Source organism: Hevea brasiliensis, chromosome 2 (genome assembly GCF_030052815.1).
Source record: "Hevea brasiliensis isolate MT/VB/25A 57/8 chromosome 2, ASM3005281v1, whole genome shotgun sequence".
NCBI lineage: Eukaryota > Viridiplantae > Streptophyta > Magnoliopsida > Malpighiales > Euphorbiaceae > Hevea > Hevea brasiliensis.
Window position 1 is genome coordinate 2,381,614 of NC_079494.1, and position 14,909 is coordinate 2,396,522.

General features: G+C 37.4%; 1 non-coding gene across 1 annotated transcript; it reads left to right on the forward strand.

The window, feature by feature from the left end:
* The first annotated feature begins 9,906 nt into the window (after window positions 1-9,906).
* LOC131178147 (small nucleolar RNA R71) lies at window positions 9,907-10,013 on the forward strand. The gene has a single exon (XR_009147278.1). It is a non-coding gene; the product is annotated as a small nucleolar RNA R71 (small nucleolar RNA).
* The last annotated feature ends 4,896 nt before the right edge of the window (window positions 10,014-14,909 follow it).

Genomic DNA, 14,909 nt, shown 5'->3' on the forward strand with positions numbered 1-14,909 from the left:
TCCGCCTTGAAACAAAGGATGCTTTGCTAAAATGCAATCGGATCGAAATAATACCCGAGTTTAAAGGAGGTTGAGCCTGGACAATGGGAGTGAAACTAAATAAAACAAAGAGCTGAAAATGAGAGCACCACAGGATAATGAACGAACTGAAAATAGAGAGTTTCAGTATTCAAGAATCCCTTTTGCAAGAAAATACTTTAGAAAACTGGTTTCCAAAGTTTTTCTTGTGAAAGCTTTAAAAATAGCAGAGTAACGAGCTGAATTGAGTTTCAGAGTCCTTCTGCTATATCCACTATCCTTTTTTTCGTCCTCCTTTGAACAGTTTTTCATGCAGGTATTTATAGGAACCGGGTGCTCTCCATGAAGGGTCATGATCTGTTTTGGGGGAGATGGAGGGTTAAGATTTTGAAGGACATGATCTAAGGGTTCAGGAATTAAAGAGAATCAGAACGAACGATTAGGATCCCTTCCGGAGTATTTGTCCTTTTCTCTCTTCTAATCTGACGGCCCAAAATTTCTTGTCAAGAGCGATCTGAGGGTTAGGAGTGAAAGGCGCTGATCTTGTCGTTTTCTTCTTCGATCCGAGGGCTCCGAGCTCTTCCTTACAAGTAAGATCAATGGTGGAGATTAGGATGTACAGCGCTATCCTGACGTACTCTGACACATGTCAGTAGTGCGGGCGATTCTGGGGCGTGCGGTTGAGATTTCACCTGCAACGCTTTTAACTACCTCGGCTCTGATTATGACGATAATCGGCAGGAGCTGTCTTATTCTCTTTGTATTCTGACCTTCTCTCCTTTCCGGTCTTTTCAACATGATCCTTTTCTGATCTCTCATACCGGGTTCCCCTCTTCTGATCTCTCCTGACACGCTCTCTTCCGATCTTTCATGCCGGTCTCCCTTCTACCGATCTTTACCACACCAGTCTTTCTTTTTATCGGGTTCGGTCCAGTCAAAGCATTTATTTCCCTCAATTTTCGAGGCGTCCGCTTCGTTTTCTGCTTGCAATAAATGCTCAAATTTTTCCTATATATACCTTCAACCAGGAAGCCCTACCTCACTTGACTTTCTCCTATATTCTCTTCATTTTCCTTGTTCTAGCTGCTCCGACAGCAATCCCGGACAAAATGACCGCCTTTAATCTTTTTTCGGTTGTCCTTTTTGTTCCTTGCCTGAAAATTTACGATCCCGGTGATCGAAAAATCATGATGACCTTATCTAATAACAGTGAGAGAACTGGACTAATTAATCGATCTGGATCGAGAACCTCGATTGTGCCGATCTCGAATCGTTCGCCCGATATAATCGGCGAACTGATTTCAGGCGAGAAGACTGCTAATATTCCCCTCAACATCGGTGATTGCTCTTTGGCATTCATCTGGCTCCTCTCCACACTGGGTGTTCCGACAGCAGCTCGGTTTCGAGCAGTAACTTTGATGATGACCTCTCTCATTCTCATGAGAGTCATAGTCCCCCCAGCCGGTCTCCTGGTCAAACATATCTTTTGACTCAGCCACGAGACTAGGCTTTGACATAGGCCTTTTAAATAGGATGTTCCGCCGGTCTCTAAAGATCGCCCTTGTGATGTAATCAGACCTTTAATGTAATCCGATCTTTAGAGATCATCCAAATGATGTAATCAGACCTTTAATGTAATCCGATCTCCCGAGATCATCCAAATGATGTAATCAGATCTTTTCGGAAATAAAATTTATTTTGACAACTATTGTTTTATTATTATTGCATTGATTATTTTCCGATCCCTGAAGTATTTATCCGATCTGACTCTTAATTTGAATGACACTTATCCGATCCGTAATTCAAAACACCTTAATCTGCTGCTCTACAGTCAACCGATCTCTTTATGGAATCTTCGGAATATTCGTGAGACGTGTCAGAACAGCTGGCAAGTCCCGCTATCCGATGCACTACCCGGAACATCGTGAGCATTAAATGCTCGAACGAGTATAAATAGGGGTGGGATTAACCAGTTGCTCCTTTATGTCATTTTCAGTCTCTTGCGAACAACTTCCAAATTCTCTCGTTTTCTCAAGTTCCTCCGACACCGATCAAGCTCTGGTAAGGGTTTTGATCTTTCTTTTAGTTTAAATTTTCTGTTTCCTTTGAAAATGAGCGGTGCCGAGGGTCAGAGAGCAGTAAGCCCCCCTTCCATTCAATTCTCGTGGTCGTCCGACGAGGTAGAGGTGGTCGGACCAAGCGCGCAGCCTGAACTTCCTAGGGTCTCCGTTCCAGCTCGGGGACAACTAGCACCATCAAGGCATGTGCCTTCTTCGGGGAGGGAAAATCTTCCCATGGACGAGCTACCGTCAATCTTGCAAGAAACCGACCTGCAGTCGTTCAGCCAGGAGTATAACATCCAGCCTGATTCCTACGAATTGATTAAGTGTCACGGCGATCTTCGTGCCGATCACTTCTTCGAGGAGAACGATATGATCATGGTCTACGAAGAACAATTAAAGGCCGGTCTGCGGTTCCCTTTGGACGACTTCTTCAAGGAAGTTTTGAAATACCACCAAGTGTGCATCGCTCAAGTTCACCCGAACTCGAGGCGGATCTTGGTAGCCTTCCGAGGCCTATGCCGAGCTAAAGGGCTCCGACCCACGGCTAAGGTGTTCGCTGAACTGCACCGGTTAACTCGTCGCAAGAACGACGAGTATTGGTTCTTCCAGGCGAAACCCCATTGTGGGCTTTTTACATACCTACCTTCCTCCATGAAGAATTGGAAGAACCGCTTTTTTATCTTGAGGAGCAAAACTCCGAACGGTTTTGAGGGCTTCCCTCGGAGCTGGCTGCATCAGGGTCCCTTGCTTACGAAGCACATCGCCCTAAATAGGGAAGAGGGTGCAATGGTGATGGAGTTGAAGGAACAGGCATCCAGAGAGAAGTTCTCTTGTTTGGATGCAGTAACGGCCAAGCTACACCATTGGACTATGCAGCTGGTCACCGGTCAAGATCGCGGGCTTTAGCTCTCTGATCTCGGCATCGGTATTTTCTATATCTCAGATCTTTGGACCTTAGCGATCTCACTAACCTCTTCTTTGTGCAGGTATGGCAAGCAGCAAAGCTTCTAAAGAGAGCCGGAAGCGGAAGAGAGAGATCTCCCAGAAGGTACGGGAGATGAAGCATTCTGAGCTGCTTCAAACACCTGGTCATCAGCCCAGGGAAATACAGGAAGGCTCGTCTCAACCTTCTGGGCCTCCAGTCATAGAAGTGGTCCAATCTCCTCCTCGCCGAGAAGAGCCGCCTCCACCTCCTCCAATCGCTCCGAGTGCGGAAGGGGGTCCTTCCCAACCTCCTGTAAGGTCCCTTTCCAACGGTGCCCAAGTACTGATCCACTCGTTGGAGAAGAACCGCACGGTTCGAGAGAACCCTGGTTTCACCAAGGTCTTGGCATCATCCATCTGTCTTCGAGAAGATCGGGATAGGCTGTCTCCGGATAACCTTGATGATATCTTGACCAGATCTATGAGCCTGAACGTGGAGTGTTTGGTGAACCAGCACATGGTCCGGGAGAAGGCTCATCGCCTGGGTAAGGAAGTCAAGAGGATGAGTCATGAGGTGTCTTCTCTCCGATCCCAACTTTCGTCCGCTCAGGACTATATATCTCAAATTGAGGGACGAATGAAGTTCTATGAGGACAAGCTGGCCGAGCAAGCTCATGTTCTGGCCGAGCGAGATCGTATTCTCGAGGGAGTTCAGGCGCTCCGAGCTGATGAAGCTGCTCAACTCGCTCATCTTGCTGAGGAGCTCAAGGCGAAAGAAGAAGAAATGGTGACCGGAGTGGCCGGTGCTTATGTGAATGCTCATAGAGATCTCCTGGCTGAGCTCAAGAAGTGTTATCCTGAGGAGGACTTCTCCTGGATGGCCAACCTGGCTCCCGAGGACGAAGGTGAGGATAGCGAAGGGGAGGCTGAAGGTGAGAGAGAATATGAACAACATGTAGTTCAGGCTGGGGGCGATCCCCCAACCGAATGACTTGTATAAATTCTAAAATGAAATGAAATGAAAGCTTCCCTTTTGTTCAATGATTGATTGTGATCGGAAAGTTTCTAAATTGCGTAAGCACTTGATTGTTTGAACATATTAGAATGACAACTGAAAGTGATTTTTAATCTAAGTATAGGAGATCGAAAAACACAATATGCATGAGATCAGTTACGAAACGGGACTTATTTAAAATTAAAAATTTGGCTTTGAACACTTAAGATCGGGATCATCTTTAAACCGAGTCGAAACCTTTATCATTCTCAAATTTTAAATGAGAGACCGGTCAACAAGACTGGTGGTACGAAGGCCTTATGTTGGTTCAATCTTATTTGACAAGAAAGATCGGAAATATGATTAAATGATCAGGGTACTTGAGAATTGGTTTGAGGGATCGGTGAGGCTTTAAATGACCTGGAGACTTGGCATTAATTAAATTCCTTTTGAGGGGAGATCGGAAGTGTGGTCGGTTGTCAAAAGGGGATCGGCTTCAAAGTTTATTAATTTCGGGGGATTGGCCAAAATATGGGGTCGACAGCTAATTCATTAGAATAATGCAAAAGACAATTGAGTAAAACAACACAAGGCAGAGTAAAACCGAACTTTAAGATAGATAAACGGGATAGATCGGGTATCAAAAAGTACTGGTAAGGCGACCACATAGGAAGGTCGAAAAATTCGGTTTGGTATCCCCTGACTAGATACAAGGTACCAATGAATTAAAAGAGGCCTTATTCCGAGCCCCCTGCATCTTTAAATGCCAAAACCCTTAGTTTTGGGATTTTGTGACAGGCAGCTGTAATCAAGCTTCGAGAGATTGGAAAAGTCCTCATCCGATCCCTATTAAAACAAAAGGAGATCGGAGGAGAGTTCTTATCCGGTTTCCCTTTAAAAATTTTAATAAATATTTAAAAGGAGATCGGAGGAGAGTTCTTATCCGATTTCCACTTAAAATTTTAATAAATATTTAAAAGGAGATCGGAGGAGAGTTCTTATCCGGTTTCCACTTAAAATTTTAATAAATATTTAAAAGGAGATCGGAGGAGAGTTCTTATCCGATTCTCAAACTTAAAAATTTTAATAAATATTTAAAAGGAGATCGGAGGAGAGTTCTTATCCGGTTTCCACTTAAAATTTTAATAAATATTTAAAAGGAGATTGGAGAAGAGTTCTTATCCGATTCTTAAGCTTAAAATTTTTAATAAATGTTTAAATGGAAATCGGAGGAGAGTTCTTATCCGATTTTCAAATTAAATTTCAACAAAATACGTAAGATAATTCCCCCTAAAATAAAATTAAGACGCAACCGCAACTCACTAAGGTCGTCTCATTTACTTATGTATCTGGGTAACCCGGATTAGTGAAAAATCAAACATTCCTTTTGGTCAAAAGGATTAACATTTCCATTCAAGCCCTCCTAACTATGAAGAACATGAAGTTAAATCTGCTTACCCTCGTTGAGGGACGAGGTGGGGTGCCTAACATCTTCCCCACCCGTTCATGGACCCCGAATCTAGAATCTCTGTTTTAAAAGTAGTTTCATTCTAACTTACTTTCACAAATGGTTTTCTTTAATTTCTCTCAAAATTAAAGTGGCGACTCCTCACTTTTCCCACTTCGGTGAGTGTTCGTCCAGGCGACCGCAAAACTCTTGCGACAGAAATTTTAACTTGTCCTGAAGTTTGAGGGTGGTATGGGGTAGCTATCTTGTGCACTACACCATACTTCCTCATTAAGCTCTCAAATTGCTTATTACAAAAATGGGAACCCCCATCACTAATCACAGCCCTAGGAGCTCCGAATCTACTCAAGACAAATTTCTTCAAAAATTTCACTACCACTTTAGCATCATTAGTTGGAGTTGCAATAGCTTCCACCCACTTTGACACATAGTCAACCCCAACTAGAATGTATTTATTACCATATGAAGGAGGAAATGGCCCCATAAAATCTATTCCCTAAACATCAAATAATTCCACTTCAAGAATATCATTTAGGGGCATTTGATCTCTTTTTGACAAATTTCCACTCCTTTGACATTTATCACATTCCAACACAAATTTCCTCACATCCTTAAAAAGATTTGGCCAAAAGAAACCAGCTTGCAAAATTTTACTAGCTGTTTTAGAGATTCCAAAATGTCCTCCATAATCAGAAGCATGGCAATGATGTATAATACTTTGTGTCTCCTCATCAGGAAGACATCTCCTTATTAAACCATCACAACATCTCCTAAAGAGTAAAGGATCATCCCATCTATAAAATTTTACCTCATGCAAAAACTTTTTCTTTTGTTGCCATGTCATTCCTAGAGGCAAAACTCCACAAGATAGATAATTCACAAAGTCTGCAAACCAAGGTAGTTTAGCAACAAGAGAGAAAAGTTGTTCATCCAAGAAAAACTCATCAATAGGGATGTCATCCATTTCTTCATCATCAAATTTCAGCCTACTAAGATTATCTGCAATTACATTTTCAGCTCCCTTCTTATCTCTAATCTCCAAATCAAACTCTTGTAGCATCAGAATCCACCTAATGAGCCTAGGTTTAGCCTCCTTTTTACGGAGTAAATACCTGATGGCTGCATGATCTGAAAATATAACCACCTTTGAGTCAATGATATAAGGTCTGAACTTTTCCAATGCAAAGACAATTGCTAAAAATTCCTTTTCAGTTGTTGCATAATTTGTTTGAGCTTCATCCAATGTTCTACTAGCATAATAAATAGCATAAGCCTTTTTGTCCTTTCTTTGACCAAGAACAGCTCCAATTGCATAGTTGCTAGCATCACACATAATTTCAAAAGGTAGGCTCCAATCAGGTGGTTGCATGATTGGTGCAGTGATAAGAGCTTGCTTCAACCTGCAAAAGGCATCCAAACACTCTTGGTCAAATACAAATGGTATGTCATTACTTAACAAATTAGACAAAGGTTTAGCTATTTTAGAAAAATCCTTGATAAAGCGTCTGTAGAACCCGGCATGTCCTAGAAAACTTCGAATTCCCTTGACATTGGTAGGAGGAGCCATCTTCTCTATCACTTCAACCTTGGCTTTATCAACCTCTATTCCTCTGTTAGATACCAAATGTCCAAGCACTATCCCTTCCTGAACCATGAAATGACACTTTTCCCAGTTTAACACAAGGTCAGTATCCGCACATCGCTGCAAAACTTTAGAAAGGTTAGCCAAGCATATGTCAAATGAAGATCCATAAACAGAAAAGTCATCCATAAAAAACTCCATTATATCTTCAATGAAATCTGAGAAGATTGCCATTATGCACCTTTGAAAAGCGGCTGGTGCATTACATAACCCAAATGGCATCCTCCTATAAGCAAAGGTTCCATATGGACAAGTAAAAGTGGTTTTCTCTTGATCATTTGGATGGATAGGGATTTGAAAAAAACCTGAATACCCATCTAAATAGCAAAAATAAGAATGCCTAGCCAGTCTTTCTAACATCTGATCAATGAAGGGGAGTGGAAAATGATCTTTTCTAGTGGCAATGTTTAATTTTCTGTAATCTATGCACATTCGCCAACTAGTCACTGTTCTTGTGGGAATTAATTCATTATTTTCATTTTTGACCACTGTCATTCCACCCTTTTTTGGGACAACATATACTGGGCTCACCCAAGTACTGTCTGAGATAGGATATATGATTCCTGCATCAAGCAACTTCAAAATTTCCTTTTTAACAACTTCTTTCATATTTGGGTTCAACCTTCTCTGATGTTCAATAGATGGCTTACAATTTTCTTCCAAAATAATTCTGTGCATGCAAAAGTGTGGGCTTATTCCCTTAATGTCATCTATGGTGTATCCTAAAACTTTCCTGAATTGCCTCAACACTCTTAACAACATATCAGCCTCTAAAGTACTCAAGTTTGCATTTACAATTACTGGATAAGTGTTATTAGTGCCAAGAAATTCATACCTGAGCTGAGAAGGAAGTTGCTTAAGTTCTACCTTAGGTGCATCTTCTTCCTTGAATGATGGTTGCTTAGATTCTGCTATTTCCTTTTGTATGAGTTGAAAAACTGGAGCAGAAATGAATGGTGGACTACCCTCTAATTGTTTAGCATATGCAGCCACATGAGGGTTGTCATAGTTTATGCCTCCTCCATGAACCAAGCAATTTTCAAGTGGATCTTCTGGATATTTCTTTCTGAAGTGTTCTTCAACCAGCTCATCAATGATATCAATTCTTAAACAAGTATCAGCTTCAGAATGATGCTTCTTCATAGTGTTATTAATATTGAAAACCAATTGATCTTCACCAACTCTAAGAGTCAATTTTTCTCCCTTAACATCAATTAATGCTCCTGCTGTAGCTAGAAAGGGTCTTCCCAAGATAATTGGGATATTAGAATCCTCTTCCATGTCCAAGATGACAAAGTCAACAGGTATATAGAACTTCCCAACCTTCAAGGGCACATTCTCCAAAATCCCTTCAGGATACTTTATTGATCTATCAGCTAACTGAAGAGAAATGTGGGTTGGCTTAAGATCTCCCATATTGAGCTTCTCATAAATGGAAAGGGGCATAAGGCTAACACTAGCCCCTAAATCACATAAAGCTTTTGTAGAACATGATTCCCCAATGTGGCATGGAATTGAAAAACTCCCTGGATCCTTGAGCTTTGGAGGAAGTTTCCTTTGGAGGATAGCACTACATTCTTCTGTCAAAGCTACAGTTTCATGGTCTTCAAGTTTTCTCTTGTTTGAGAGAATTTCTTTCAAGAATTTTGCACAAGAGGGCATTTGTGAAAGAGCATCAATAAAAGGCACATTTATGTATAGCTTCTTCAAAACCTCTAAGAACTTCACAAATTGCTTATCAAGCTTGGCTTTTTGAAATCTTTGTGGAAAGGGAAGTTGTGGCTTGTAGGGCTCTGGAGGTATATACTTCTCTTCCTTCTCTTCAATTTTCTCTTTACATTTTTCTGCACTCTCTTGTTTTTCACTCTCATCAATTTCTTTCTCATTTTCTCTCTTCTCACTATTTTCACTTTTCTCATTTTTTTCACTCTTCTCATTATTTACAACTTTTCCACTTCTTAAAGTAATAGCTTGACACTGCTCTCTTGGGTTTTCTGGTTGACTTGAAAGTTTTCCAAAAGACTTGGTACTTGAGGAAGATGCTTGTTGTGCAATCTGATTTTCCAGCATTTTGTTATGTGTTTGTATCTGTTCTAGCCTTGCTTTCATCTCTCTCATCTCCTCATCATGCTTAGTTTGGTTAGCAAGAATCTGTTGTAATAAAGCTTCTGTGGTGGAACTTTGTTCTTGCTGTTTTGGTGGAGGATTCATATTTTTCTGCTGAAAATTAGGCAATGGTTGCCTATTTTGCTGATATGGAATTCCTTATTGCTGTTGTGGTTGAAAATTCTGATTTGAAACTTGACTTTGCTGATTTCCCCATGAAAAGTTGGGATGATTCCTCCAAGTTGGATTATAAGTTTGAGAGTAAGGATTCCCCATTTGTTTATTTCCATAATTACCAATATATGCAGCTTGCTCTCCATAGTCTACTCCACAGCTGGTAGTTCCCTCTGCATAAGCAACTTGTTGTGAACTTCCAGATGATGATGATGAACTAACCAACATACTTAAATCTTCCATCTTCTTAGCCAAAACATTTGTAAGTGCATCAAACTTTGCATTAATCATGTTGAACGGATCAAGATCATACATTCCAGCAGCTTGCCTTTTTTGAGTTGGAGCTGGTCCTCTTGGACTACTCCAAAGATGAGTATTCTTTGCAATTTTCTCCAATAGCTCATAAGCTTCATCTTCATGCTTCATGATAAATTCTCCTCCTATTTGAGCATCAATGATTCCTCTGATAGCAGGAGTAACATTGGTGTAAAAATTCTGATTTATCATCCATTTTGTAATGGCATGATGTGGGCATTGTCTCTCTAATTCCTTCCATCTCATCCATGACTCATAGAGAGTTTCATCTTCTCTTGGTCTGAAAGCTGTCATTTGATTCGTCAATTCTTGAGTTTTTCCAGGTGGAAAATATTGTGCAAGAAATGCATCAGTAAGTTGCTCCCAATTTGTAATGGAGTTGTGAGGCAAAGAATCAAGCCAATCCAATGCTCTATCTTTCAAAGAGAATGGGAATAGCTTCAATCTTGCTGCATCATCAGATACTCCAGGTTGTTTTTACATGTCACAAATCATAGCAAACTTCTTCAGATGTGTGTGTGGATTTTCAGAAGGATGTCCTCCGAATTGAGAATTTTGAATCATTTGAAGAACTCCAAAATCCATCTTGTAGCTATTTGCATCAATTCTTGGTCTTGCTATACTTTCTCTCAAGTCATCAAAATGAGGAAAAGCATGATCCATCATACTTCCCCTAGGCACATTAGCATTTACAAATTCTTCACCTTGGGCTGCATTTTCATTGTTTCGTTCATTTCCAGCATTACCACCACCAATTCTGATTCTTTCGTCAGCCATGACTTCTTCTAATTCAGTTTCTCTCAATGCTTCTTTTCTTTTTCTGGTTTCTTTCTTGTTGGCTTTACAAAATTTCTCAATTTCAAGATTGAACAATAAGGATGTGTCACTTGTGCTTCTAGCTCTTCTCATAAAAGATTAAAAGTACCTGAAAAAGAATAAACAAACACAAAATGAAAAGATAACAAAGATAAAACTATAAACAACTAAAATAATCAAGAATTCAATCTTAAACAAATAACTCCCCGGCAACGGCGCCAAAAACTTGATGTGGCCCAACCGCAAGTGCACAGGTCGTTCAAGTAATATAGAAAAGATATCGTTCCCACGAGGAGTTGTGTTAATGATTGAATTTTTGATATAAAAAAGTTGACTAAATTGAACTATTTTTTTGAAATTAAAACAATAAATTGATGGGTATTGGAGTATGAAATCTATATGTGCAAAGTTAATAATCTATCCAACAATGTATTAATTAACTAAATTTGCATCAAATTAAAATAAGCAAATTCAAATATGGCAAGATTTAAATTGGCAAGTAATTAAATTCAATTAGAAATTAACAATGATAAAAAGGTGATTCCGGAGTTCGGGATTTCATATTCAAGCTATTTTGGGATTTTAAATTGGTTATCCAATCTTGTGGAACTTACGGGTTTTAAGGAGATTAATTCTTAAAACCTTTGAATACCCTTTCGAGTGAGACAAAGAGTGCCTTAATCAATCTAATCCTACTTTCGTGGAGTTAGAGTTAATTAAGACCCATTAGGTTCTTTAATTAATCTGTGAATCCTCTTAATCCTTAGTCTATTTCTAGATCTAAGTTAAGTAAGTTCAATTTCTTGATTATCTATCATAAGGCCTTCTCCTTTCGGTGCCTCAACCATGGATTAAGAACATCACTTAATGGGATCCTACACTAAGCATGTCATTAAGCACACAAGAAATGAATAAAACTCATTAAGACCACAAAATATGGATTACCCAATCAAAATCTACAAAATATCTCAAATATTACAACCCTTACTCCAGAATCAAAATAAAACTACTCACTACCCATAATGTTTACAAGATATCCTTAGTTGGTATGGAAATAAAGCTTTAATCTAAGCTAGGAAACAAGAAACTAAACACTAGAAATGTAGAAAAAATGTAAGAAAGGAAAGAAATCTCCAAATCTGGTTGGAAATGGTGTGGGAGAGATTTGTGGCTCTTCAGTTGCCCTTTTTGCTCCTCTTCCTTTCCTTTTCTGCTCCTCTCTCTTTTCTAAAATGGGAAATAAGGCTATTTATAGAAATTTTCTGACATGGAGCCCTAAAATGGTGTGTTTTAGGAGGAATTTTCTGAGGGAATCTTCTGCCAGCTCATTAATGAAACCTTTGTGGGACTGCATAAGTGTACTGCATAAGTTATGCAGTCCCTTATGCAGTTTTCGGCTGGTTCTGGTTCACTTATGCGAAACTTCATAACTTGGCGCATAGGTTATGCACAATTCTGTGAGATTGCATAAGGGAGGCGTGAACCTGCATAAGCCATGCACTCTCCTTATGCACCATTCGGCAGGTATTGGAACAGTGATTTTCCTCCTTATGCAGATCTGCATAGCTTATGCGGCAAGTTATGCACAGTTTGGTCAATGCATATTTCAGCTTGAAAACTTGTTTTTGACATCTTTGGCTGTAGAAGTCACTCCTAAATGGCAAAATTTCTCTTCAGTCCTTCAAAAACACTATTTTTCCTACAAAACAAAGTAAAAATTACAAATTAATCCAAAATTGACAATTATGAAAAACTAACTAAATAACTAATGAAATTAGCTAAAAATGACTAATAATAAAATAAAATAGCTATGAAATTAGACCTAAATGACTATGCAAAATGTATTCATCAATTCTTCTATTTTTTTTTTATTAAGGTTACCACCATAAGAATTTTTGAAAATTTATATACTAAAAACCTATTTTTGTGCAATCATTTATTTGAAATTTGATTTTGTTTACTTTTATTACCGAATTATGAATTCTCTACGTTCTTTTTAATTAATTGATGATTTTTTAGTTAAAATTCATGTGTTTCTCTTGATTAAAATTAAAACTTGTCAAATAGAGTGAAAATTTACTCTTATTCTTTGCTTTGTTTTATAAAAATCGAAAAACATATTTAAAATTTATAAAAATTTGTTAAGTAGAAAAAGAGAAAATTACCTTTTTCCTTTGCTATATATATATATAATTAAATTAGATTTTCAATGTCATAATTAATTATAAACAAACATTAATTGTTAAATTTAAAAAAATAAATATGAAAATTAGTCCAATTAAAATAAGAAAAAATTAAAAATTTTTAAAAAATAGAAAAATATATTTACAATTCATAGGACATGTACGAGTGAGAAATTTGAATTGTCTTTTGCTTTTATATATTAATATAGATATAAATAGATAGATATAGATATAGATTTTATTATATTTTAATGAATAAATTGTAAATGGTTTTACTTTTTATTTATATTTAAACTATTAATCCCCTACAGTACATAAACTCTTCCATTGGATTAATGGCGCAATGGCACATTATCCTCTAATATTATATAATCAGTCAACTAATAGAGATATTATGAAGTAATGGTGACATAAAATTTTACCAAACGCACTATGTTGAGTGCTAAAACAATTTCAAGTTCTCGTTAGGTAGTTGATGGGGGACGAAATAAGTTTGATGAATGAACTCCACACCACACCACTATTAAACAACACAAAAAGTCTAAGCCCAAATAATAAAAGTAGTACCTCAATCACTGTACTGAGTTAGCACGCCAGAAAAACAAAAAAAAAAAGCTTTTATTCATGGGTAAAATGATAATATATATATATATATATATATATATATATATATATATATGTAATATTTAATAGCTAGATTTGAGATTTTGTTTTTTTAAATTAAACCATTTAATCATTAACTTTTATTTTCGTCACGCGCTTAGGTCATTCCATTTATTTTGTAATTAGTATTTTAAGGTAAATTTTTATTTGATTTTTAAATATTGTAATTACTTGTCATTTTTATTTTATAATTATTTATAATTTTATCCTTTAATTTTTTTTTTCTCTTTATATCTCCCCTATCTCTTTTTTATACGAGAGAAAAAGAAAGAGATACACAAAAACAGAAAAAAGATAAAAGAGATGAAGTTAAACGATAAAATTATAATTAATTAATTGTAAAATTAAGAATAAAATTGTAAATAATTGTAATATTCAATGATAAATTGATAATTTTTCTTCAAACACTAATAATAAAATGGATGGAATCACCTAAGTGTGTGATGAAAAAAAAAAAAGAAGAGATTAAATAGTTTAATTTTAAAATACAATATGGATGGCAGTTGTTTCTAAATTTGATTTGACCCGTTTTAAATCTGATCAATTTTTATTGATATCGCCTTAACTCTAATATTGTGTAGGGCTCATAATTCACTTTGTACAATAATATATTATTATCTTTTTAACATATTTATAGTGTCACGACCCAACCTATGGGCCGGACCGGCTCTAGGACCTGGGCCAGCCTAAAGCCCCCGAGGCCCGTAGTAAGCCTAACTATTCATTAACCAAACTCTAAGGCCCATTTGGGCCCAATTTCAAGAAATCAACCGGACAGAGTCCCGCCATAAAATGGACCTACCAACGGGAAGTTTTTGACTCACCCGACCTGTAAACACAATAAATACTCAATTGGGGGGGAGCCCACCCCTCCATATATACATCATCATCAATAAAACATGGAGCTCTCCTCTCCATCATCCAATCAATCATATATATATATATATGTTTTATTTCCATATAAATATATAATAATAAAAAAAAAAAAAAAATAATAATATAAAATACACAAATTCTAAAAAGAACTAAAAAAAAAATAAAATAAAACAACAAGCCAAACAAAAAAAAAAGCAAAAAAAAATAAAAAAAATCCCAAAAAAAAAAAAAAAAAAAAAAAATGAAGAGGAGCGTCGAGAGTAAGTAAAAATATCATTTTAATCATAAAATCTATAACTATAATAAAAAATAATAATCTATGTGAAATCAATGCAATGAACACATTCACATCATATCATAGAAAAGAAAAATAATTTTCACCACAACACACATATAAATATCAATATATATATATATCTGATCTCTATCTCCTCTCTTAAATCAACTCTCTGCTCAACAAAGAACTCTTTTTTACTTAAACCAAAACCAAATCGGGGGAAAACTGAAAACCAACAAACTCCGCAGGAAAGGCCCCCCGTCCCCCGTAAGATCTCAATCCCCCGTCCCCTCCCCATTCATACACACACACGCCACACACACACACGCACCGCGCACGCACACGACACCAACACACAACAACACAACATCAATGGCATGCACAATAACA